General features: G+C 36.6%; 1 long non-coding RNA gene across 1 annotated transcript in view; it reads right to left on the reverse strand.

Moving 5' to 3' along the window:
- Positions 1-11,132: 11,132 nt before the first annotated feature.
- Positions 11,133-24,918, reverse strand: part of LOC131273067 (uncharacterized) — an 85,431-nt gene continuing 71,645 nt past the window's right edge. Inside the window, exon 3 of the long non-coding RNA XR_009180187.1 lies at positions 11,133-11,375. This is a non-coding gene — a long non-coding RNA (uncharacterized lncRNA). The remainder of the gene's footprint in view (positions 11,376-24,918) is intronic.

Genomic DNA, 24,918 nt, shown 5'->3' on the forward strand with positions numbered 1-24,918 from the left:
TTAATATTTTTAAAAATATATTTTTTATAACAAGAAGTTGTAAACTTACAAAACAATCATGCATATGTGCAGAATTCCCAAATAATACCCCTCCATCAACACACCACACTGTGGTAGAACATTTGTTACAGATTATAAGTTAATATCATCAGCCTATTACTACTAACCGTGGTCCATAGTGTACATCAGGCATGAATATTATAGTATTGCTCTTAACCTCAGTCCATAGATCACTCCAGTTATGTTTTTCCCATGCTTCTGTACATTTCCACCACTCTCCATCAGTGATGGACATCTGCTCTAGTTTACAAAGGACACACTTGCATCTGTACCATCAACCACAATTCTCATCCACCCCTGGGTTCACTGTGCTATTCAGTCCCTGGATTATTCTGTAGCTTTCTTTTAGTTGACATTTACACCCCTAGACTACCCTTTCCAGCCACATTCCCATTTATAAACCAGCTGTTACTCAGTATAATATGATACCATCAACTCTATTCATTTCCACACTTTTACAGTAAAATTAATTAAAACTTCTACATACATTAAACATCAGTAGTCCATCTCAGTCCTCCTCTTATGTCCTTTAAGAATCCACCACCTATCATCAGGCCTTAAAGATGTTTTTTCCTGCATTTTCTTCTAGAAACTTTATGGTTCTTGCTTTTATATTGAGGTTTTTTATTCATTTTGAGTTAATTTTTGTATAAGATATGATAGGATTCCTCTATCTTTCTTTTGGCCATGAAAATCCAGTTTTCCCAGCACCATTTGTTAAATGGACAGTTCTGCCCAAGCTGGGTGAGTTTGACAAACTTGTCAAAAATCACTTGACTATAGATGTGAGGGTTGGTTTCTGAACCATTAAATTGGTTCCATTGGCCTATGTGTCTGTATTTATGCCTGTACCATGCTGTTTTTACCACTGTAGCTAGGTAATATGATTTAAAGTCTGGAATTGAGAGTCCTCCAACTTTGCTTTTCCTTTTTAAGATGTGTCTGGCTATTTGGGACCCCTCACCCTTCCAAATAAATTTGATAATTGTGTTTTCCATTTGTTTTTAAAATGCTGGTGCAATTTTTATTGGGATTGTATTGACTCTGTATATCAATTTGGGTAGAATTGACATCTTAATGATATTTAGTCTTCCAATCCATGAGCATGGAATGTTCCTCCAATTATTTAGGTCCTTTTAGTTTCTTTTAACAATGCATTATAGTTTTCTGAATGTATGCTTTACATACTTGGTTAAGTTTATTCCTAAATACTTGATTCTTTTAGTTGCTATTGTAAATGGAATTTTTTCCTTCCTCCTCAGATTGCACATTCCTAGTGTCTTTTAAACTCCATTTTATCTGATATAAGTATAGTTACTCCAGCTTTTTGTTGTTGTTTTTGATACTGCATGTCTTTCCGGCCTTTATTCCAGCCTTTCACTTTCAATCTCTTGGTATCTTTGGGTCTATGGTGAGTCTCTTGCAGAAAGCATATAGATAGCTCATATTTTTTTTTTTTTATCAATTCTGCCAGTCTGTGTCTTTTGATTGGGGAGTTTAATCCATTAACATTCAATGTTATTATTGTAAAGGCAGTTCTAATTTCACCCATTTTGATCTTTGGGTTTTATCCATCATATTTTATTTTCACCACTCTTTTGACACTTTAAATTACTTTTACTAATATAATCTTCATTTATAGACTCTTTTCCAAGCTTTTCTTTTCAGGCTGTAGCACACTCTTCAGTATTTCCAGCTAGAGTGGTCTCTTGGTTATAAACTCTCTCAGTTTCTGTTATCTGAATATTCTAAACTCACCCTCATTTTCAAAAGATAATCTTGCTGGATATAAAATTCTTGGCTGGAAGTTTTTCTCTTGCAATTTCTTAAATATATCATATCCATGATTTCTGATAAGATACAGCCCTTCATTTTAATGGATATCCTTTATATGTTATACGTTGCTTTTCACTTGCTGTTCTCAGAATTCTCTCTTTGGCATTTGATATTCTGATTAGTATGTGTCTTGGAGTTGATCTATTCAGATTTATTCAGATGGCAGTACTTTGTGCTTCTTGGACACAGATATCTATGTCTTTCAATAAGATTGGGAAAGTTTTTAATCATTATTTCTTAAAATATTCTTTCTGCCCCCTTTTCCTTCTCTTCTTCTTCTGAGACACCCATGACAAGTATGTTTGCATGTCTCTTGCTATTATTTAGTTCCCTGAGACAGTGTTCAATTTTTTCCATTCTTTTCTTCATTTGTTCTTTTATATGTTTGCTTTTGGAGGCCATGTCTTCAAGCTCTCTAATCCTTTCTTTTCCCTCCACAAATCTGCTGTTATATGACTCGCATGTACTTTTTTTTTTATCCCCCCTCCCCATGGCTTGCTTGCTGTCTGCTCTCTGCATCCATTCACTGTGCATTCTTCTGTATCTGTATTTATTCCCCCCTCCCTTTGTGGTTTGCTTGCTGTCTGCTCTCTGTGTCCATTCACTGTGCACTCTTCTGTGTTTTTACTATTCTCCCTTTTTGTTGTGTCGCCTTGCTGAGTCAACTCTCTGTGGCACTTGCAGGCCAGCAGCTCTCCGCAGTGTGTGAGCAAGCCTGCCTCCACAAGGAGGCCCCGGAATCAAACCCATATGGTAGATGGGAGCCCAACTAATTGAGCCACAGCTGTTTCCCCCATGTACTTTTTATTTCATTTATTGTACCTTTCATTCCCATAGGATCTGCTGTTTTTCTATGTATGCTTTCAAATACTTCTTCATGGTCATTTAATTGTCTTCTTAATATCTTTAATCTCTTTAGTCATTTCACTGAATTTGTTAAGGAGATTTGTTTGAACATCTATGATTAGTTGTCTCACCTCTTTTATGTCATCTGAAGGCTTATCTTTTTCCTTTAACTAGACCATATCTTCCTGTTTCTTGGTATGGATTGTCATTTTTTGTTCGTGTCTTGGCATTTGGCTTACTAGATGTATTTATTCTGAGTGCAGTTTCTCTCTGTAGCTTAGGGCATTCTTGCCCTTTCTCCCTTGCTGGTTGTATACTAGGAGCTGAAGATATAGTTGGTGCTGTAAGCTGTGGTGGCTGAAATGTGCCTTCCTCTCCTGCCTGTGACAGGGATGGAGCTGCAGGTGTGGGAAGCAATCTATGCTGTGTGGGTCCAAAATGACTGCAGTTGCCTTGGTAGACTTCCACCTATTCAGTCTGTGCCAGGCAAATGTACCTGCAGTTACCTGGATAGGCTGGTGCAGGGCCCACCAACTTTCTCCCTGCCAGAGGAGGGGCTGAAACCTAGGCTAGGGCTGCAGTCCGATCTGGGTACAAAGAAGAAATTCCTACCATCACTGTGATTTTCAATCAGCCCAAGTTCCACTGATGCCAGGAGTGGAATCAAAATGGTAGCTACCAGTCTCCTTTCAAATTAGACAGGTTCAAACTTCAGCTCTTCTTAGAATTATACTTTAGCCAGCTGAGTTTACTAATCAGTAGCTGAAGTCAGTGGCCAACTGTCTCTTCCTCCCTTCCTTTTGGGAAATGGAGTTCCAACTCCAGCCACAGAATAGCTCCTGAGGCAGCTTGTGCCACCAGAGTAGGATGATCACCAGCCCCCAGTGCATGACCTGTAGTTTCCGGGAGAGGCTGGTACAGGTACCCCCAGTTTTCTCCCTGCTGGAGTTGGGGGTGGGGCCCTGACTAGAGCTACAAGCTGATCTGGACAGAAAGAAGCCAGTCCTTGCTAGCACTGTGATTTTAAGTCTGCACCTCTTCCCCTCATGCCGGGGGCAGAGTTAAAATGGTGGCTACTGGCCTCATTCTGACTTGGACAGGTTCAAACTTTAGCTGTTCTTGGGATTACACTTTAGCCAGCCAAATCCCCTAACCAGTAGTTGAAGTTGGTGCCCATCTGTTTCTTCCTTCCCTATTTTTGGGAAATGGAGCTTCCAGTTCCAGCCACAGAATAGGTCCTGAGGCAGTTTGTGCTACCAGTGGAGGATGGGCACCAGCCTCGATGGAGTGGAGTACTCTATGAGTTTCTTCCTTCCATTCTTTAAAGGATGCTCTTCTGGTCTCCTGGAGCCCCCAAACAGGTTCTTTAGATAACTCTGGGTGCTTACTAACTACTCTGTAGCATGAGCTGATTTTAGGAGCTCCTTACTCTGCCACCATTATAATGGTTTTTATACCAGGCACTTTTTTTGTGTCTTTTTTTAAAATGTATTTTTAATTTATTTTTAAAAAATACTTAGATTACATAAAATGTTACACAAAAAAATATAAGGGATTCCAATATGCCCCACTCACCACACCTCCCACTTTTGCCCACATTAATAATTTCTTTCATTAGTGTGGTATATTCATTGCAATTGATGAACACATTTTGGACTACTGCTACAAAGCATGGATTATAGTTTGCATTGTAGTTTACCCTCTCTCCCACTCAATTCTGTAGGTTATGGCAGGGCATATAATGGTCTGTATCTGTCATTGCAATGTCATTCAGGTCAATTCCAAGTCCTGAAAAAGTCCCCATATTACATCTCTTTTTCCCTCTCCTTGACTTAAGCACCTGTAGTGACCACTGTGTCCACGTAAGTGATATAATTTTTTCCATTGCTAGAATCACAATAAGTCCATAGTAGAATACCAGTAAGTCCACTCTAGTCCTTATTTTATTCCCAATCCTGAGGATTCTGGGATGGTGATGCCCATTCCTTCTCTAATTGAGAGGGAGTTTCGATCCTGTATGGCTGATGGATGGAACTCTCTTGCTTGCAGTTCTAGACCCTCAGTTCCTTGGTGTGGTGATTGTCCATCCTCACTTCCTTGTTGGTTGTCCTGAGTAAGTCCAATGAACAGGAGAGCAGGTATTGCCACTCTGCTGAGGCTCAGGGCCCAGCTGGCATATGGACAGCCCAGAGATTCAAGTATCTTGGATGTACACCTACCAACTCCAGCAACAATTACAGGTTCAAATAAAGGGGACAAGAAAGGCATGTATAGAGAAGTCACATCTGAGTACCAGTCACTTTACATACATTTTTATCTTTTAAGACCCATGAAAGCAAGATTAGAAACTTTCATTTTTAGACCTCAATCTCTAATGTACTATTCATTATTGGCACTCATCAAAACTATAATTAACTAATTATTAGCTCAACTATTTGCTAATGGCTATTTCCCTCCATGGGTTATAAGTTTCAAGAGGGCAGGATTGTATGTGAAGTGTTTACTTTTTGTAACCCCAGTCCAGGGCACAGGACAATTGTTGACTCATGGTAAATATTGTTTGAATAAATGTTAACCTTCTAAAATAAGTAAAATTGCAGGTGATGAAACTAAGTCTCAAAAGTCCAGGTTGTCCCAGATTATACTGTCAAATGGCAGAGCCTAACTAGAATTCAGTTTTTAGCTCCAAGAGGTGTTCCCATTCTTGAGTTATTTCCACATATAGTCACCACTTGCTCTGCAGAAAGAAGACAGTGGAGAAGATACAAGAAAGAGCTTGGAGGCAAAAAATGTAATTCCCAGGTTTAAAAAAAAGTATTAGGGGGATTTTATTCTATCCAATTGCCCAAACTCCAAGTCACAATATAAGCATTTGTTGACTTTTCAAGACAAACCAACTCTAAGCTCTACAGGAGAAAGACTTTTGGACTTGCACAGTCTATTTAAAATTGAATAAGATGGAATTAATCAGTTCTATAATGGACACTGCTGAAAGGAGTATGTCAAAAAAGTGTCAAAATTATTTCACTCATTTCATTTGCCTTTCTTTTCTATGGAGGAGTCCTAATTACGGCAGGTTCTATCTTGGTACTACACTTGAAAACGGGAATGGTCAAACTGTCAATGTTAGTAGATGCAAAATTAAATGTCTGCTTTCCGCACTACCATTTCTAAAGCACTCCACAGAAATACATTGACAATATTCTTTCTTCAAGGGAAAAAATCTTTAAGATGAGAAAAAAATTAATTTTCAATAGATAATACACAATAAAATCTAATGTTATTTTATAGAATGAAACCCTAAAGAAATACATTCTTTCAGGAATAAACGTTATTAAAACTTCCCTGTAATAAACACAAGAGCAAAACATTCTGTAGTGGAGTTTGGGTCAAAAAAAAAAAATTCTACTACTTTGTTCTGGGTTGAGATTCTAAAGTAGTCTTATTCACAGTAATAATTGCCAAAATACAGGGTCATTTTCCAAGAAATTTATGTTTCTTGGACTTTCTGTTCCAGCTGGTGTATTGATTTTACAGTGCTCTGTTCCAAATCTCAGTTCCAGCTCATTGCTGATTCTGTCCTGTATAGTGATTACAAGGAATGGTGGTGTGGGTTCTTGAGGGGGTGGAGGAGGGAGGAGGTAGGAAGGTGAAATCCATCTTAACTTTGAAAAGCCCACTGTTGACCTGCATTTTTTAGGGTGATATAGTCATTTAGACATGCTGATTGACTACAGATCCTCCCTGCTTCTGGTTTGTTTCCATGCAAAAGGAGACAGGCTGTTTTTGCAATAACCTTTCTCACTTCTGTCCACACTCGTGGCTCCATTCCATGCTCTAAATCATTGTCTTCATGAGGTTTAAGTAAACCTTCCAATTGTCTTTCAATTCAGTGGTATATTGTAAATCACATGCTGGTTTTTTCAATTGTCTGGGCATTATTTTGAAGATCTTTTTTAAAAAGCAGCAGATTTGTGGCAAAAGCTTGGCTGAATTTTCTATATTATTTGCCAGATTTTGAATTTTAGCTGTAAAATTTCCATTAATCTCATTGTAGTTTAATGGATGTGCTTTCTCAAGTTCACCAAATTACGACTTCATTTAATTTTGTTTTACTTTAGACACTTCTCAGGTACTTATAATGGCCACACGGACTCCTAGATCAGACTCAAACTTTACACATGACCTTTTAAAGCCACGCAGTCTGAAACAAAATGTTAACCAAGCTTAATTCCCACTCTTGTGAAATAACTTCCTCCTTTCAAGTTCACAGTTCTCCTCAACATGCCTTGCTACTCTTATTTTCATGATTTTTCTCATAGTCACGACACCTTTCTTGCTTATCCTCTCTGCACTTCCAAACCAATTCAAGTGTCTCAGCTGGAACCCAGAGTAGATTCCTACTTTGATTTCTCCTTATCTTTGTCTTTACTGTCCTCTCAAGTTTTGGTCATTAACAGACAACAGATAGGCAGATCTAGATCAGAGTACCTGCTCAGTCACTATGGAGTAAACTTGTTTACATTATTATACATCTCTCACCTTTACTCAGCTTTCTCCTCTATTAAAATGAGAACAATAATAGATTGTTATGAGGATTTTATGTATAGCACAAGCGAAATATCTAGCTCATATTAAGTACTAAATATATTAGTTCTGTTCCCTTTTATCTTCTAAGTTATTTTGTTTTACATGGTTAAGTCTCTATACTTCAATAAATTCCCTGAGGCAGGAGCATTCTATACATTTCTTTTGCAACCTCCACAAAGCCTATTCTATATTGAGGCATGTAGAACTTGAGGGGATTAAAAAAAAAAACCAAAAACTGAAGTGTAGACTGTTCTGCTTCCTGAAAACAGATGAATGAATTGTCAAATTGTGGACACTGGGCTATAAACTCTTATGGAGAGGAAGAGCTCCTAATGTGGTTATTAATCCTAGTTCTGGAACAAGGTGAGTTAGTCAAGTCTCTGGAGCCACACTGCCTGGCTGGCTCAATACCAACTCTGCCATTGACTAGCTTTGTGTCTTGACTAATGTCTCTGGCATCAGTTTTCTCATTTGTGAAATAAGGATAATAATGACACCAACTTTATAAGCATATTACATTAAATAAATTATATATATACACATATATATTTATTCAATTATGGTATCTTAAAATAGCATATGGCACATAAACACCAAAAAGTGTTTCTTGCTATTGTCATTATATATTTACCATTATTTTAATATTATTAGAGCTGGGTAAAAAGAGAAACAGCTGTTGTTACCTCAAGAATCAATGTAACATAGTGAAAAGAGAATTGAGTCTGGATTCAGAAAGACCTGGGCACTGGTAGGCCTTACCTCTTATAAGTTAAGGTCTCCTAGTCTCAAGTTTTCTAGTACATAAGATGAGGTTAACCCTAATACATTTTCTGATGGTTACATTAAATAAGATATTAAGTCTAAAGCTCTTAGCACAGTGACTTGTACAAAGAAGGCCCTCAAAATTGGAGCTATCATTATTATTGTGGTTTTTTACTTAACCTATTCTAAAATGGACCATTTTTAAAATTTGTGACCAAGTTAAATAATGATGGGACATTGAGATAACATATATTCCATTTTCAGATAAATAAAGGTGTGGGGAAAAATTAGTTTTGTTAAATGAGGAATGAAGAACGAGCTATTTTCCGATGGAGACTCCATGGCACAGAAGGTAGAGACAGCGTAAAGAAGTATATAAGGGTAGTCGCTTGACTCATCAAGGGTTTCAAGGCCTGAATTCCTAGATTTTAAGTCTGAGTGGGGAATTGTATATTTTCATTCCCATAAGCACCACAGAAAGCTACTGGGAACTCATGTCTTCGTATAGTTTCCTCTTTATTCCTCAAATATCTGGTTATAACGAGTTTCCACTAAATGTACAGTTGTCTATGAAATATTTTTATTATTGCCTTTTCTCAGGCCTCTCCACTTTAAATTCAAAAATAGCCCAAATACAGAAATTGCATAAAGGTTTCTTCCTTTTTAACTACAGCTGCACAAGATTTTTATTCCATTTCCTCTGAGTGGCCATGAGAAAAGTCTCTCTTTTGTCTTTTTCTCATTCTAAAACCCTAGAGAATAAATTGAGTTTCTGGGACATTGCCAGATGTGTGATAGGTCTACAAGGAAAACAATAAGCAATCTTTTCTGTTTAGAAAGACTAAATTCAGAGTCTCCTGCCCTGACAGGTTAGACATAAAACTAGTCTTTTCTTCTCTCCCACAGCTCTCTTCTGATTAGCTTTCCTTTGAAGGTTGACTGAGATGAGTTAGAGTATCTTTTCTAAATCAGATCCAGTGGATGTGGGGGTGTTACAATTTACACAGAGAACTAAAAACCTTGCAATACCAGATTCTAAATCATCACTATCACTGAGTTTAGTCTTGTGCCACTGGCCTCATCAGACACATATTTCTCTCTGTCATACAGGATTTGGGGCCAGCTTATTTCAAATTCTTAGAACACAACTTTTTCCTTTTTATTCTTGCATATTCTTAGTTCATTCATTCAGCTTTTAAAAATTGTATCTTCCTTTATTGCCAGGAAATGCTGCAATCCATTCCCATTTCTAAACATATGGTAGTCATCTTCTTGCCACCATAGGGAGGAAAGGACACACTATCAGAGATGAGGAAAGGGATGCCCAGAACAGAATAGTGTGTGATAGAACATTCCATGCCTATTTGCACAGACTCTATTTATAGTTGCAACACTTACATGCTGTCCCCTGCTCAAGGGGGCACAGATGATATTTGTCGAGAAGCACTGACTGACCAGCTAAGTAATGGAAGAAATTTTCCCACTCTCACCATGGTCTCTTCCTAGCACCATTTTGAAGTTATGTGACAAAGGCCCTGTGTCACAATAAAGAATAACTTATCTCCTTAAGTAAGTCTATTTAATCAGAGAGATGTTCTTTTCCCTGGTACCCTAATTTTCTAGATATAAAGATGGTACCACCTGAAATGGTAACATACAAAGTTTCTCTATGAATCTAATTGTTTCTGGGCCAAAACAAATTAGGATTGAATACAATCAATTGACAATTGGCCAAAACATCCTGCCTTGATTCTAGTTTGTAAGATCCTTGAGTGCATGGGCAATCTCACTTGTATTTGAATCTCATGCTATTTTAGAACAATGTCTGACAGCTTGTAAATTCTCAACACAAGTTTGTTGACTTGAGGAGAACTAATGGTCAAGCTTCCAGCTATTAGTATAAACCTGCATAGTAAAGAAACATACTTTTTTATTTACTTCACATAGAAGGACAATAAGTTTGTTGTAGAAATGAAAAAAAATACAGGTAAATAAACAGAAAAAGTCAGCCTAAATTCTACCACTGAAAGATAACCACTCTTAGCATTTCAGCAAACACATACTTTTCGAATGTAGTCTGAATTCAGTGTTTAGAGTTCCATGCACAGTGAAAGTGTATACAAGTCATATCATAACATAATCAGTAATTTCAACAACATGCAATGCACTCACATTTTTAGAATGTTTTAACTAGTAAAGGAAAAATCTTTTTCAAACTCAAAAAGTCATGTACATAACAGACCATTATACATTTTGTCATAACCTATAAAATTGTGTGCAGCAGAGTGTAAACTATAATGTAAACTATAGTCCACAGTTAGTAGCAATGCTTCAATGTGTTCAGCATCATAACAAATGTACCACACTAATGAAAGATGCTGTTAATGTGGGAAAGTGTGAGAGGGGGAGGGGATGGAGCATATGGGAATCCCCTATGTGTGTGTGTGTGTATATATATATATATTTTTTAAGATTTATTTGTTTATTTCTTCCTACCTCCCCTCCTTGTTTTTGCACTCACTGTCTGCTCTCTGTGTCCATTTGCTGTGAGTTCTTCTGTGCCTACTTGTCTTCTCTTTAGGTGGCACCGGGAACTGACCCTGGGACCTTTCGGAGTGGGAGAGAGGTGCTCAATCTCTTGTGTCACCTCAGCTCCCTGGTCTGCTGCATCTCTTATTGACTCTCCTCTGTGTCTCTTTTTATTGTGTCATCTTGCTGCCCTCCGCATGGACCAGCACTCTACACAGGCCAGCACTCTGTGTGGGCCAGCTCTCTGCTCAGGCCAGCTTGCTGCACGGGTCAGCTTGCCTTCACCTGGAGGCTCTGGGAATCAAACCTTGGACCTCCTATGTGGCAGGAGGGAGCCCAATCACTTGAGCCACATCTGCTTCCCATCCCTATATTTTTTATGTAACATTTATGTAATCTAAAACTTCTTTAAAAATAAAAAATAACTTAAAAAAACAAACAAACAAACCATGTACATTGCAGCAGTTGGAGTGCCCCAGGAAGCAGACACTGAGATGGAGTTAGGTGCCCAAAAATTTTATTGAAGGGTGTTTTAGTTACCCAGGCTGCTCAGACAAATACCATGAAATGGGTGAGGTTAAACAATGGGAATTTATTTGCTCACATGGCAAGGCACATGGTGGCCTCTCCTGACCTCTGTATTCTCTTTCAGGTTCTATTAAATTTCAGCTTCTTGCTTCCATTGCTTTCTCTCCATTGGTCTGAATTTCATTCTCCTATAAAGCACTCCAGCAATAGGATTAAGACCCATCCTGAAAAATTATGGGGGAAAAAAACAGAAACATTTAAATACTGAATGGTTGTTCAAGGATATTAAATAATTACTATTAATTATTCAGCTGAGATAATGATATTATGGATATAGTTTTAAATAATTCTCACACAGAATCTTGCTTAAAAGGTACAAATAAATTGATAAGATGTCTAGGATTTGTTTTTAAATAATCTGAGGAGATGGGGATGTGGGTAGAGTTAAAGATAAGACAAGATTTGTTCTTTCTGTTTTTGTATATGTTTGAAATTTTACATAATTTTTTTAAAGGAGAAGAAGAGGGAGAAAGTAGAGAAAAAAATTGAAGCAAAGAAAAAATTTAATATCTATTAAATCTAGGGGGTTTATAACTGGGTGCCATTTTATTTTCTGTACATTTTGGTAAGTTTCAAATATTCATGATTTAAAACGTAAAGAGACATAAATTTGTATAAAAACCTCCATCATACCACAAACATAAAATATACTCGACTCTATTTTAAACGCCATGATCAGCTTTAGTGCAGGGAAAGAGATACGTTATCAGTAGTGAGACTGGGGCTTCCCACTGCTCATACACACCAGACACTTTGATTTACCCTCCCACCATTTCCCTGGGCTGTGCACAGATAGCAGACCACACTATCTAGTGCCATGAGCGAAAATTAACCCTCCATGTCCACTTAAACAAACAAAACTTAGTTCTAATCCTGTACAACATTTTAGTAGTTGGACTGTCACTTCTAGTTAAATTTCCCTTCCAATCATTTACACTTCGCTCTCTGGTGAATGTCAAAGTTACACACTTAGTTCATCGAGAACAGTGTTGGGTCTCTATGTACAGCAAGCCTTGTTATAATATATGTGAAGAGAGGATTTACATGTTCTGTTGAGTTTGTTGCAGGTTTTATAATTTTGGGCATTTGGACAGGTAATAATAGTCCACCACCGGGGATTTTTCAATAAATTACTAAGCTTATCCAGCCACCCAGCAATGAGAAGAGAAAATTAAAACATCTGATATGTTACTTTGAAGTGTTATCAGGCCACTTAAATGTTGGTGAACAGTTTCAAATCCTTCAGTGATTTCAACATTCCTTATTTTATGTCCTCCCCGGTGTTCAACGTGCACAAACACACACGCACGTGTGCACTCTTGTTTTCTAAAGGTTGTAAGATATTCTCCTTGATGGTCACTCATAAAGGGCATGGGGAAAGTCAGGCTTCTTCAAATTAAAGTAGTTAAAAGGAAAACAAACAAAAAAGAAAACAATATTGTTCAGAGGCAGACAACAGTTTCCACATTCTTCCAAAGGTATTATGCTTGGGGTTTGCTTTTTTGTTTTTGTCTTGTTTTGTTTCATTTTTTATGGAAAAGCTTTTTCCTGAATTTTGGATATTTAGTGCTTTGCTAGTTCTGTAGTATAACAAAGAATTGTTAGTCCACAGCTAACCAGAAGGTACATAGGCCATGGGCTCAGGCTCTGTGATAAAGGATTTACTGAAAAGGTAATACGGTAGTATTGAGTGTGGACTTTGAAACCAGAAATGCCTCCTGCTCAAATGCCAGTTGCATCATTACTAGCTAATTGACTGTGGGCAAGGTACTGAAATTTTGCATCTCAGTTTCTGTCTTTAAAATGGGAATAATAATAGTTCCTACCTCATAAGTATATATAAGGTAAAAATTATGTATTAATTTTTTAAAATTACCTAATTTGTGTAAAGTACCTAGAATAACGCCTGACATTTAATAAGTGCGACATAAGCATTAGTTATTGTCATCAAGACAGCTAGAACCACTTTACAGATGAGATAAACAACTCGTTCAAGGTTACAAAGTTATTAGGAGCATAAGGATGGTTTGAACCCAGGTTCTGTCCAAAGCCTGTGTTCTTTCTACTGTACATCTTGTCTTTCACGTGTTAGTGAACACATATCAAACTTCTATATCAAATAAGAAATCCATATTTATAATAACATATTAAATGTAACATAAAACTTAAGTGACTTTGTGATAGATCAGAACAAGTTAATTGAAAACAGTAAGATAGAATTGTTCGATTTCTAGATTGTGAGATTCCAGAGACTGAGAGGGACTTTGGAAGTTAAATTGGAATATCAAATGAGGACTACTTCAATGTAAACATTCAGAATGTTTAAAATTCTTCACATTGTATTGGTTGTAGTTAGTTAAGAAGTGATCATCTCATATTTACAGTAAATATAAATAATTTATGAGTCTTAATAATTCTTTTCAAGCTACCACAAGAAGGAAAAGAGATAGTGAAAGAAGTGAGATAACTGAAATCAAATAAGAAATACATCTCAAAATCATCTATAAATTTACAAGTAGTAACAAAAAATGTTGTTTTGCCTATATAGGTCAATTTAATGACCATTATCAATAAATGATCAATGAGTTAAGAGAAACATTTCCTTGACACAAATACTCTTTACAAACACATTTTTAGCTGTTCTCATTTGAGGTATTTCAGAATAGTTTAAAACAGTCAGGCACATACACACACACACACAAATTATACTTAAGACCAAAGACTTGACAAAAGGAATGATTTGGCTTTTAATATATTAAACATGCACTATTTATCAAATAAGTAACACTGTATGCTAAGAATAGTGTGAATCCTTGAGGATGCCTTTTAAAACAAAGGCTTTAATCATTTAAAAAAATATTTAAAAATAAACAAACACTGACAGAATACCTTCCATTTAAAAAGTAAAGATTTTGCCAAATTATTTGCTGTAGAACATTGTCTTAAATCTTTTAATCAATCATTAGATAAATTGTTGGCATGGTTCTTGTCACTTGAGGAAAAAAGAAAGAGAAGTCAAATATGGAATACAGCCTTCAAGGACATCATTCATGTTAGACCCCTGCTTTCTTTCCTGTGCCCACCACACCTAGGCTATACCCAGAGCTTCTTTCAATACCAGTAAGCAAATATATAAACCACTTCTTTGTTTATATACATTACTTACAGATGTATATGGCTACTTGCAGTAAACATAAATGTAGTAAATATAAAATATATACTTCTGAGATTTGTTTTTAGTCTTGCTTTTATATTTGTGCTGTTTTACTTTAAGTTAATTCTTTTTTTTCAAATTAATTCTTTAGTTCCCTATCAAGGAATCAATGGTAGACTATAATATTTTCAATCAAGAACTTGAAAACTCATAACAAGAGGGAAAAAATTTTAAATAAGTGTTTTAGAGATTTGAATCTAATTATAAATATGGAGTTGTTGGGTTCATGAATTCTAAAGAGCAGAATATAAATCTAAAATCTACATAACTCTCTTTTGAGTAAATATTACAATCCCAGGCAGAAACATACACAGGTAAATCTCCTGCACAATTTGTCATCATGCATTTCAACATCACAAGACCATTTTGCTCAAGAAAATGATTTGGGGAAACGGACTTGGCCCAGTGGTTAGGGCGTCTGTCTACCACATGGGAGGGCTGTGGTTCAAACCCCGGGCCTCCTTGACCCGTGTGGAGCTGGCCCATGCGCAGTGCTGATGCGTGCAAGGAGTGCCCTGCCACGCAGGGGTGTCCCCTGCATAGGGGTGTCCCCTGCATAGGGGAGCCCCACGCGCAAGGAGTGCACCCCGTAAGGAGAGCCGCCCAGCGTGAAAGAAAGTTCAGCCTGCCCAGGAATGGCGCCGCCCACACTTCCCATGCCGCTGACGACAACAGAAGCGGACAAAGAAACAAGACGCAGCAAATAGACACAGAGAGCAGACAACCGGGGGAGGGGGGGGGATTAAATAAATTTAAAAAACAAAAAATAAAAAATAAAAAAAAATAAAAATAAAATGATTTGAAGAAAATGTTATGCAAGTGGTCCTGATGGCAATGAAAAAGCTTCAAATATATACACTTGTTTTGCTGTCTTCCAAAGAAATTATGCAACATTAGGCAGGATTAGAGGTATATGATTAGTTCTGAAAAAATTTTCAGATCATTTGTATATAATTAATTTAACCTCTTACACTTCACACATTTACATAATATTTATTTAGCGACTGTTTAAAAATATGTATAGAAGGATTACCCTTCTTAGAAACACTGAATTTACAAAGAACTGATACTTAGTGTGCCTGTTGGGTCCTCTTAGAATCAGATGCTAAAATGGGATTAGGAAAGCAATGTATTGGGAAATAACACTGGTGAAAGATAAAAGGAAGAGGATTTAGAATTGGGTAAGGAAAACCTTCAGAATATGATGCTGATCAGACACCTGTGAAAGGAAAGAAGGAAAGGAAGCAAGATTTGGCAGGGAGACCCTTAAACCAGGAGGCCAATCTGAAAAGTCTCAGCCAACCCAGTAGGAACTTTGAGAAAATGTTGTCTGTTAGAAGAGTCCCAGGTGAGTAGAAATGGCCAGGCCTTAGTATCCCCTCAATACTCTGATAATGGTTGGGGCTGTCTGGGAAGAACATGACTCAGCCCAAAGCTGAGGTCTATCCTGAAGGCACTATAGTTGGAAACAGTCAACTAGTTGTACTCCTTTGAGCTGACTTGCATTCTTTCTTGAAGACAGATATGACTGCCGTACAAAAATTTGCAGCTTTCCTGCCACCACTGGAACCCTGATTCCACACCTCTCATTGTCTTCCATCCCTTTCCAGGCCCACCCTGATATTCTCACTCTTTTCAGCACTCTGCAAATGTTACTGTCAGAGCTGTCCAGTAGAGAGACCCGAATATCAGTTTCCTTCCAAACCTTTGTAACCCCCACCCTCCCTCATTCAATACAGCATTGAGAAGGCTCGAAGCCCAGACAGGCTCTCAAGAATTAGAATTAGTACTACAGCCAGATACTATTGGGTTAAAAAAGCTTTTGCCAGATGTCTAATATTGTTCCTTCGGCGAAAATGTAGTCCAACCTCCTAACAAATAACAATTTTTATACCTAGTCCACTTGCAAGTAAAGAAGAAAAGCACTTCTTACTTTCTATTTCCTAGGTTACCTCATTTCTGCATTTTGGCATATGTCAATTTGCATCATCACCAAAATAACTCTACATTTCAAATCAATTGAATTAGCTTTCTATTATTGAAAGAGAAGCTTCTGACTTTGAACTAATAACTATAATGGTTTACTTCTTAACACAAATGAGTCAGTCATACTCTGCCACCTCCATTCCTCAGAGCATAACCAAAAAGAAATCTCATTTCAACATTCCTCCAGCAGTAAGTTGGTGGCACAGCAAATTATCTCAGGATGCTTGAGAAAGAATTTCCATATTCTACTACTGATTAACAGTCTGGCTTTCAAAATCAAGTTGTATTTTAAAAAAACAAACAAAAAACAAAATCAAGTTGTATTTAATAAGCCCTCTATAGCTTTACCCAATTTTTCCTACCTTTTAAAACTACAGCTAGGGGAGGAGTAGAAATTCAGTTTTTCTGGCTGTTTCAAAAATAACCACTTATTAAGAACTCACTGCTTCCCAGCTACGTGTGAAGTCAGGGGCTTCAATCCCAGAGGTTCATGAATCCTGAGTAGGCATCTCAAATTAAAGAAGCAGGAAGGTGAGGATGTGGGGATGATGTTGGACAAGGCTATAGAGGCCAGTCCACAGGCAGCAGATCTTGCTCAGTTCCAGCTGATTGTTAGCTGGTAGGAATGTGGTCCCAACATGGCCAAACATAGTTTTCCAAGAAAAAATAAGATTTTTATGTAGCAAGATATTTTTGGAAGGTAACATGGCAATCTATCAAAATTTTAAATGTTTTATTCAATGTGGCCTATAGAAAAATCCTCTCAAGTATGCAAAGATATCTGTAGAACAGCAGAACTGTCAAAGTGAAAGGGGGAGCGGGAGTTAAACGGCCATCAAAAAAGGATTGAGTAAACAAACTAGGTATGAAAAGGAAAAAAATATATAAAAATGATTATCAAAACATTTTAAATTCCCTTCCTTCCCTCTCTATGCCTCCCCTCCCCTCTTCTTTCCTTCTTTCTTTTCCTCATTGTTCTCTTCTATTCATCCATCCTTTTCCTTGAGAGGAAGAAGCTGCTAAGTGTCACTCATTAAAATGTCTATATAGGGAGTGGATATGGCTCAAATAGTTAGATGCTTCCCACATAGAAGGTTCCAGTATGGTTCCCAGTGCCTCCTAAAGAAGACAAACAAACAACAAGCAGACAATGAGCAGACATATAGAAAAAACAACCACAACATGCAAAAACAACATGCAGACAATGAGCAAAAACAACAAGCAAGACAATAAGCAAACAATGAGCAAAAAACCCCAAAACAAGCAGGGAGAAGATGTGGCCCAAGTAGTTGAGTGCCCACTTCCCACATGGGAGGTCCCAGGTTTGGTTCCCAGTGCCTCCTAAAAACAATAACAACAACAAAAACTGAGCATACAACAAGCAGACAACAAACTCAAATAATGAGTAAAAACAACAGACAAGGGAACCATCTCGGGGGCGGGGCAGTGACTAAATTTTTTAAAAAAATCTATAAAGAAAGTTGCCTGGGAGCAGACTTATCAATTCTGCAGTCCCTTGAGTGATATCATTAACTATACAAATGTAAGGCAAGAGGGCACCCTGCATTCGGGTTTAACTGAACATTTTGTTTGATTTGGCAAGGTTAACTGAACATTTTGTTTGATTTTGGCAAGGTTGCCTCTCCCTTTTCTTTGGTATGTAAAGAATCAATTTTCATTAGATTTTTCCAAAAGGAGCAACCTGTACCCTAAATCCTATCTCCTGAGGAAATTAAAAATCTGCAAAACCTGTGGAGAAAACACAAGGCCCAGTGGCAGAGGGATAAAAGCAAAGTTCAGATTAACCTTGAAATAAAGTTAATCATAAGGAAGGAAGAAAGAAAAGCCAATCCTATTGCTGAGTCTTTGAGACAACGGGAACTATAGTTCTGGAATAACTGCTGCAGCCCTCCTGAGGCTGACTTCACTCCTGGGAGCAGCGACTTTGTGTGGAAACTCCGTGAGTCACTAAGAGCTGTGGTCCTCGAGATCCCAGGCACGTTTTCCTTCCCTTGAGGCACCACTTTTCCTCCCAGGCCTCCTCTGAAGGGGCCAGGCCTTGCTGCAGTGTCTGAAATAGCGGCCAAAGCTGGGAACTTAGTTGAGGATTCTGTGCAATGGACTGGAATCGCAGGGAAGGCTGCTCCTTCAGACACAAAAATTCCTATAGGCTAGAACATTTGGAAACATTTTTAAGAAGCCATTGGGAATTTGAGCTGAGCCAAATAGCAGTCATTCTAAAGAAAATGTTTTAGCTTTAAATCTTTCTCAAAAGCTTGTCTAAACTAAGGGAAAATAGCCATGATAAATTTAATCCAATAAGTATAAAATTGGATTAAGCAAATATTATTAGTAAGTAAAAATAAGTATTTATTGGGTTAACTAAATATGTGAAAATTACTGAGTATGCTAAGTATAAATACTAGACATGATGGGATATAACTAAGTTCCTGGTTTCAAACAACTTACTGTTGGTCCAATACATAGCCACTAGTCACATGGCCACATGTAGCTATTTAAATTTAAATTAATTGAAATTAAATGATGAAGTTAAAAATTAATTTCCTCAGTCACGGTAACATTCTGAGTGCTCAATAGCCACATTTCCATCAACACAGAAATTTCCCTAGGACAATGCTGGTCTAAAGCAGGGGTTTACGAGCCAGATAGCACATTTTTTTTCAGCTTTGCAAGCCAAACAGTGTCTGTTTGCAACTACTCAATTCTACTGTTCTAGCATGAAAGCAGCCATAGATGAGGCATAAACAAATGGGCATGACTGTTTTCAATAAAACTTTATTTACAAAAACAGGCATACTGGATTTGACCTGAGCATGAGTTTGCTGAGCCCTATCTAGGGAAAGAAACAATTAACTATGACGTAAGGCTGTTATCAATGTACAAAGCCTTAGAAGAAGACAATAGATTAACATTCTGTAGAAATTTACATCATCTTTATGGATATATCACCTGCAATAATCAATGATTTTTGTTTAAGCCACTGATTTTTGGAGTGATTTGTTATGCAGCAATAGATAATGGATACACTTAATCATGTTATATCTTTCATACTTTATTATAAAAAACTTTCTGAATACCAACACATAGTATGTTTATCATATTCTATCTTCCACTGCTCAAAATCCACATCCCCTTTGAAACCTGGACCAATTTCTCTATGCAAATCTTTCAGTCTTTCCTCTGAACAGGCATAAATATTTTAGAATCTCTATTATTGCTCACTGTAGTCTAAGTATTTATTATATGCTGTACTGCCTAAGTAGATAAGTAAGCTCTTCAAGAACAAGATGTATATCTTTTTCATTTGTGTATCCCCAGAATTTAATAAAATTTAGGCAAGCAACAGACATTCAATTAATTCACTAAATGTTTATTGAATTAGTGTAGCTATGCTTGATATTACTGTTAGCACCTTGAGAGCCTATATATTTAGCATTTTATAGAAGTTTGCTATTCTGTTTAACCATTGTTTACATTCTTGCAGTAACTCAGTATTAGGTGTCTGACCAAAGACTCACTGAAACCATGAAATTATTTGCATAATGTTTGACTCATCAAAATTTTCAACTCATGCCCATTTTGTTGATTAATGTCATCATCTCAAGACATTAAAGAGCACTGTTTTTGTGCAATTTACTTTTTCTTTAAAAATTATGTATACCCTCTTTTTAAAAAATTACATGATTTGTATTTTGGCACTAAGAGAAAGGCAGTTGTGTTTTCACCTAAAGCTGTTGTGAATATATTTTTAAGTGAATATAATTTGCATATTGAATTTGCACTTTTTTGACCAGAAGTTGTAACTGAAAACACTTCAAGAATATTGGACACGTAGAAAAGGAAATTATTTATTGTTTAATAATGAAATTGTATCCTTAATATTTGCTCATAAAATATTACCAGTTTAAAGTATATTGTCCTAAGAAATAATACTGGTAAATCTTTCACAGGGAAGAAACCCATTCTATTGTAAGGAATTACAATATGTTAAAGATCTGATAAACAGCAACCATATGTTTTATTATTGAACACATAATTATATGACCTCTACATTAAAACTACTATGTTTTTTAAAATTGATAATTAAACTGAAGTTCATTATCTGTTTGATCACATGAAAGTGAATAAATCAGAAAATACATAGAAAGTTAAAAAAAGAAAATTTAACTTGTATTGGAAGAGAAATGTTTTCACATACAATAGATATATTTTCAAAATAGATACAAAAACAGCCATTCATAGTATCCTTCCAGAGTCGTACAGGAATTTGAACCAGATTCTATTCTATTCTATTCTATTCTATTCTATTCTATTCTATTCTATTCTATTCTATTCTATTCTATTCTATTCTATTCTATTCTATTCTATTCGTTTCTATGTCCTAAACTCAAATATTTTTAGTCTATAACAAATGTGATTTACTCTCAAAACTTTCAATTAATGAATACGTACATCAGAAAAAAATTTCAAGAACTAAAATTTAAGTGTTCAATTGTCTAAAAATACTATAACATTTAAATGTTTTATGTGATATTTATGAGTTACTGTTTTTATTAATTTGTGGCTCCAATTGTAGCAGATACTGCAGATATGTCTTTTTCCTGGAATAAATCAACACCACTGGCACATAGTGCACAACTATTGAACTGGTAAATGTTTAGCTCTGTGCTAATAATCAGAGGACACCAGAAGCAGTTAACTTTCATTTAGCAGTGTACCTTTATTGTTTTGCTGCAGAATGGTGGCACCTCACTAGTTCTGTGTCACCAGAGACATTTATGGGCTCTTCATCCCTCAGGAGCTCGTGCTGGTCCCCCTAGACTGATGGCAATATGCTGGTAGGATCTTGAAAGCATGCAGGAACAGATATGCCAGGTGCCTTGATAAAATATGTATATGCTGGAGAGTAGGATATCAATTCCACTAAAATACAGGGATCTGCCCTTCAGTAAAATTTCTGGGGATCCAGTGAAATTGAATGTGTCTGTATACCCCTTTCAAAGGGATGGAGAAGTCACAATAACTTTCCACTACAATTAGGAAAGAGGAAGAATGCTGGATGGTAATATTTGACTTTTGGAAGCAACATATACTACATTTGAGCATTAGGTTCTCATCCACTTATCAGATTTTTCTAAAAGGCTGAATACTCTAAGTGGATCCCAGAGAATGTAAAAACTTAAGAAAATGGAATGCAAGGGTCCTTAGGGCCCAGAAGAACTAAGGGTCTATGACCGGTTGTTTTTTACAAACTTGGTGGAGGTGGGGGCGGGGGTAAGTTCTAATGTTGGCTTGCAAGATCTTAGAGCAAAGCCACATATTTTTAGCAGTAACAATTCTCTTTTGAGAAATAGCTCTTGACTTGATCTTGCCCACGCTGGCAGAAAATGAAAGTTTAACCATGGGCCACCAGTGACAACAGTTTGCTATCACAGACTGGAAGTTATCTTAGTTCCTAGTCAAAGAATTGGACATACACGGTGGCATTCCATTATTCAAGTGGAAGTGAAATATATGAGTCCAGACTAAGCAGGCTCTTATTTACACAAGTAAATTGCATTAGCAGATGATTATCATTCCCAACTTGCCTGCATCTTTTGCTTTAAACCCCTCTCTCAATCTCTATTTATGTCTCATGGAAAGTTTCTTATTGTTAATTGAACTGAGGAAGGGAAAAGTTCAAGCTTTATTTATAGGTAGCACTGTCTAATTTGCTGGCACAGGTCAGAAATTAACAGCTGAGGCCAGTCCTTAAAAGGGGGAGAAGAATGAGTGGTAAGACAAGTCCTTTAAATAATTTATCTTATTGTCCACTTTGCCTTGAAGAAGAGATAGCCTTAGGCAGATATCTATACCAATTTGTGGACGGTAGTTAATGGTTTGACTGAATGATCATTAGATCAAAAGAAAAAAAAAAAGGAATGTAGGTGGCAATAAGGTTTTGGGGAAGAGGAATGTGAAGAACCACTTAGAATTGTCCTAGAGAATGAGAGTATTTATATTTCTAATGAATGTTCACCAAAGGGCATTTACCACAAAGGAATTTCTCAATAATCAAGTGGTCAATATTATCTGTCATTTGTATGACCGTCTCTTTCTCCAGTCATCCTAGGGCTTGTTCAGTGATTTCATTATGAAAGTGGCAAAAGTGAATGAGCTATAGGCTCTTCCTGGAATTTTTTCACCAAGGCTGATTTGCCTCTAGCACCTCTGTGTGTGCAATTGTCAAGTAGCAGTCACCATCCCTGAGCCTTATGTGGTCACATAAACTGAGGAAGTGTAGCTAGCCACTTGGTGACAGGTTGATTACATTGGCCCCCTCTGTCTTGGAAGGGCTGCTATTTATCCTTATTGGAATATGCACTTACTATGGATCTGGATTTGCCTTCATTGCATGCCTTTGATTTATTAAACAGTTTATTCAGCATCTCTGCATTCCACACAATACTGTTTCTGAACAAGGCAAACACATTATAGCAAAGGGGTAAGGTCGTGAGCTGATCCCAAAGGATTCATTGATGTTACCCATAACAGTTGGCATTATGCCATGAAATGGTCTACTGATGAATCGATTATAGATTGATGTTCTATGCTTAGTTCACTGTTCTACAGAATGTGTTAATTGTTCCAAATCAGTAGCCGATATATGATTATTTTTCTCCTTTGGCACATATATCTGACTCAATATTTGTAAATAACATGTACTTTTTATTCTTGTGAGTCTGGGCTTTGTTCTTTTTAAAACTTCAGTACCTAAGGAAGGAATCCTTCCTCTATCTACACAAAAATGTTAATACTGACTTGGAAATCAAGACTGTCAGCTGAATATTTCAGACTTTTCACACCTTTAAGCAAACAAGAAGTGAGTTTCATTATTGACTTGGATGATTGGCCCTGATTATTAAGGGGAAAAAGGAATACTGAGGATGACAGGAATGTGAAGCTATACACATGGAAGGCCCAGAAAATTCTATAGGGTCTTCTATGTACATTATTAAAAGTTAAAGGAATTCCATTTCTCACTGTAATGGAATAATGGGGGCAAGATTTGCCCTCTAATGTTAAACAAATAGAAAACTGGGTAGTATTATATGAAACAATGATTTTTAGACATTGGACAAAGAGCAGTACAGAATAATCTCTGAGAGAAGAGAAACAAAAGAAACTCTACAAATATCCCAGCTTACTGCTTTCAAAGAAACTCAAGGAATCTAGTCAAAGCCTGAGAAATGATCACCAGAAAGCAGTAGGCAGAACAACCTCTAGAGCTCATACAGGGTGGAGAATATTTCACGTTCCAATCAATCAGACTAGAGAGATCTCTGAATAATGGATATATATTTTTTAATATTTATTATGTATATTTTTATTATTTATTATATATATTTCTTTTATTAGAGAATTTGTGGATTTGCAGAAGAATCATGCATAAAGTGCAGTGTTCCCATATACCATCCCAATTAATAAGATATTGATTAGAGTCCTCAGAAGCTTATTACCACAGTAGTGGAATCACATTAGTCCTAGACTAAAGACAGCTCTGGATCTGTCTCAAAAAGCTTTGAAAAAAGACTCAAAAGAATCCAGCCAATTCCAAGTGATTTCATAGCATTCTAGAAAAAGGTCCCACAATGCTTAAGGGAATGCAGAAACTACAATACCAAATACATAAAATTTTAAATGCCTGGCATCCAATCAAAAATTTGCGAGTATATAAAGAAACAGAAATATGTAATCCCTAACCAGGAGAAGAAGTGATAAATATAAACAGACTCCCAAATTTAAAAGATGAGAGAATCTTCAGAAAAGATGTCTTTTAAAAAAGCTATCCTAAATAAACTCCACATGTCTGAAAAGATGAGAGAAGAAAACCATTTTAATGAGAATGGAATTTGAAAACATAAAAAAGGACCAAAAAAAATTCTGGAGATAAAAATATAATATCTGAAATGAAAAATACATGATTAGCAGCAAATTAGACAAAGTAGAAGTAGGTATGCATGAAAACATGGCAATAGAAATATCCAAAATATCCAGAAAGACAAAAGATGGGGAGAAAAAGGAATAAAGCATTAATGACCTGTAAGTCTATATCAAGCAATCTAACATACATGTACCTGGAGTTGAAGGAGTGAGGAGGGGAACAGAAAAATAATAACAGAGATTTTCCCAAATTTGATGAAAACTACAGGCCTACATGTCAAAGAAGTACAATGAAATCAAACTGGAAAAAAAAAATATGAAGAAAACCATTCCAAGACAGGAAAGTCAAAGTGCTGAAAACCAGCGATAAAGAGATAACCCTAAAAGTAGCCGGAAATAAAGACACTTTACATAGAGCCAAAGATAAGAATGACCACAGTATGGATTGTATGGCGTGTGAATAAAACTGCTTTAAAAAAATGACCACAGACTTCACATCAAAAACCACAAAAGCAAAATAAAACAGTAGTTTCTTCTTTAAAGTAGTGAGGAAAATAATACCT

Source organism: Dasypus novemcinctus, chromosome 13 (genome assembly GCF_030445035.2).
Source record: "Dasypus novemcinctus isolate mDasNov1 chromosome 13, mDasNov1.1.hap2, whole genome shotgun sequence".
NCBI classification, from domain to species: Eukaryota; Metazoa; Chordata; class Mammalia; order Cingulata; family Dasypodidae; genus Dasypus; species Dasypus novemcinctus.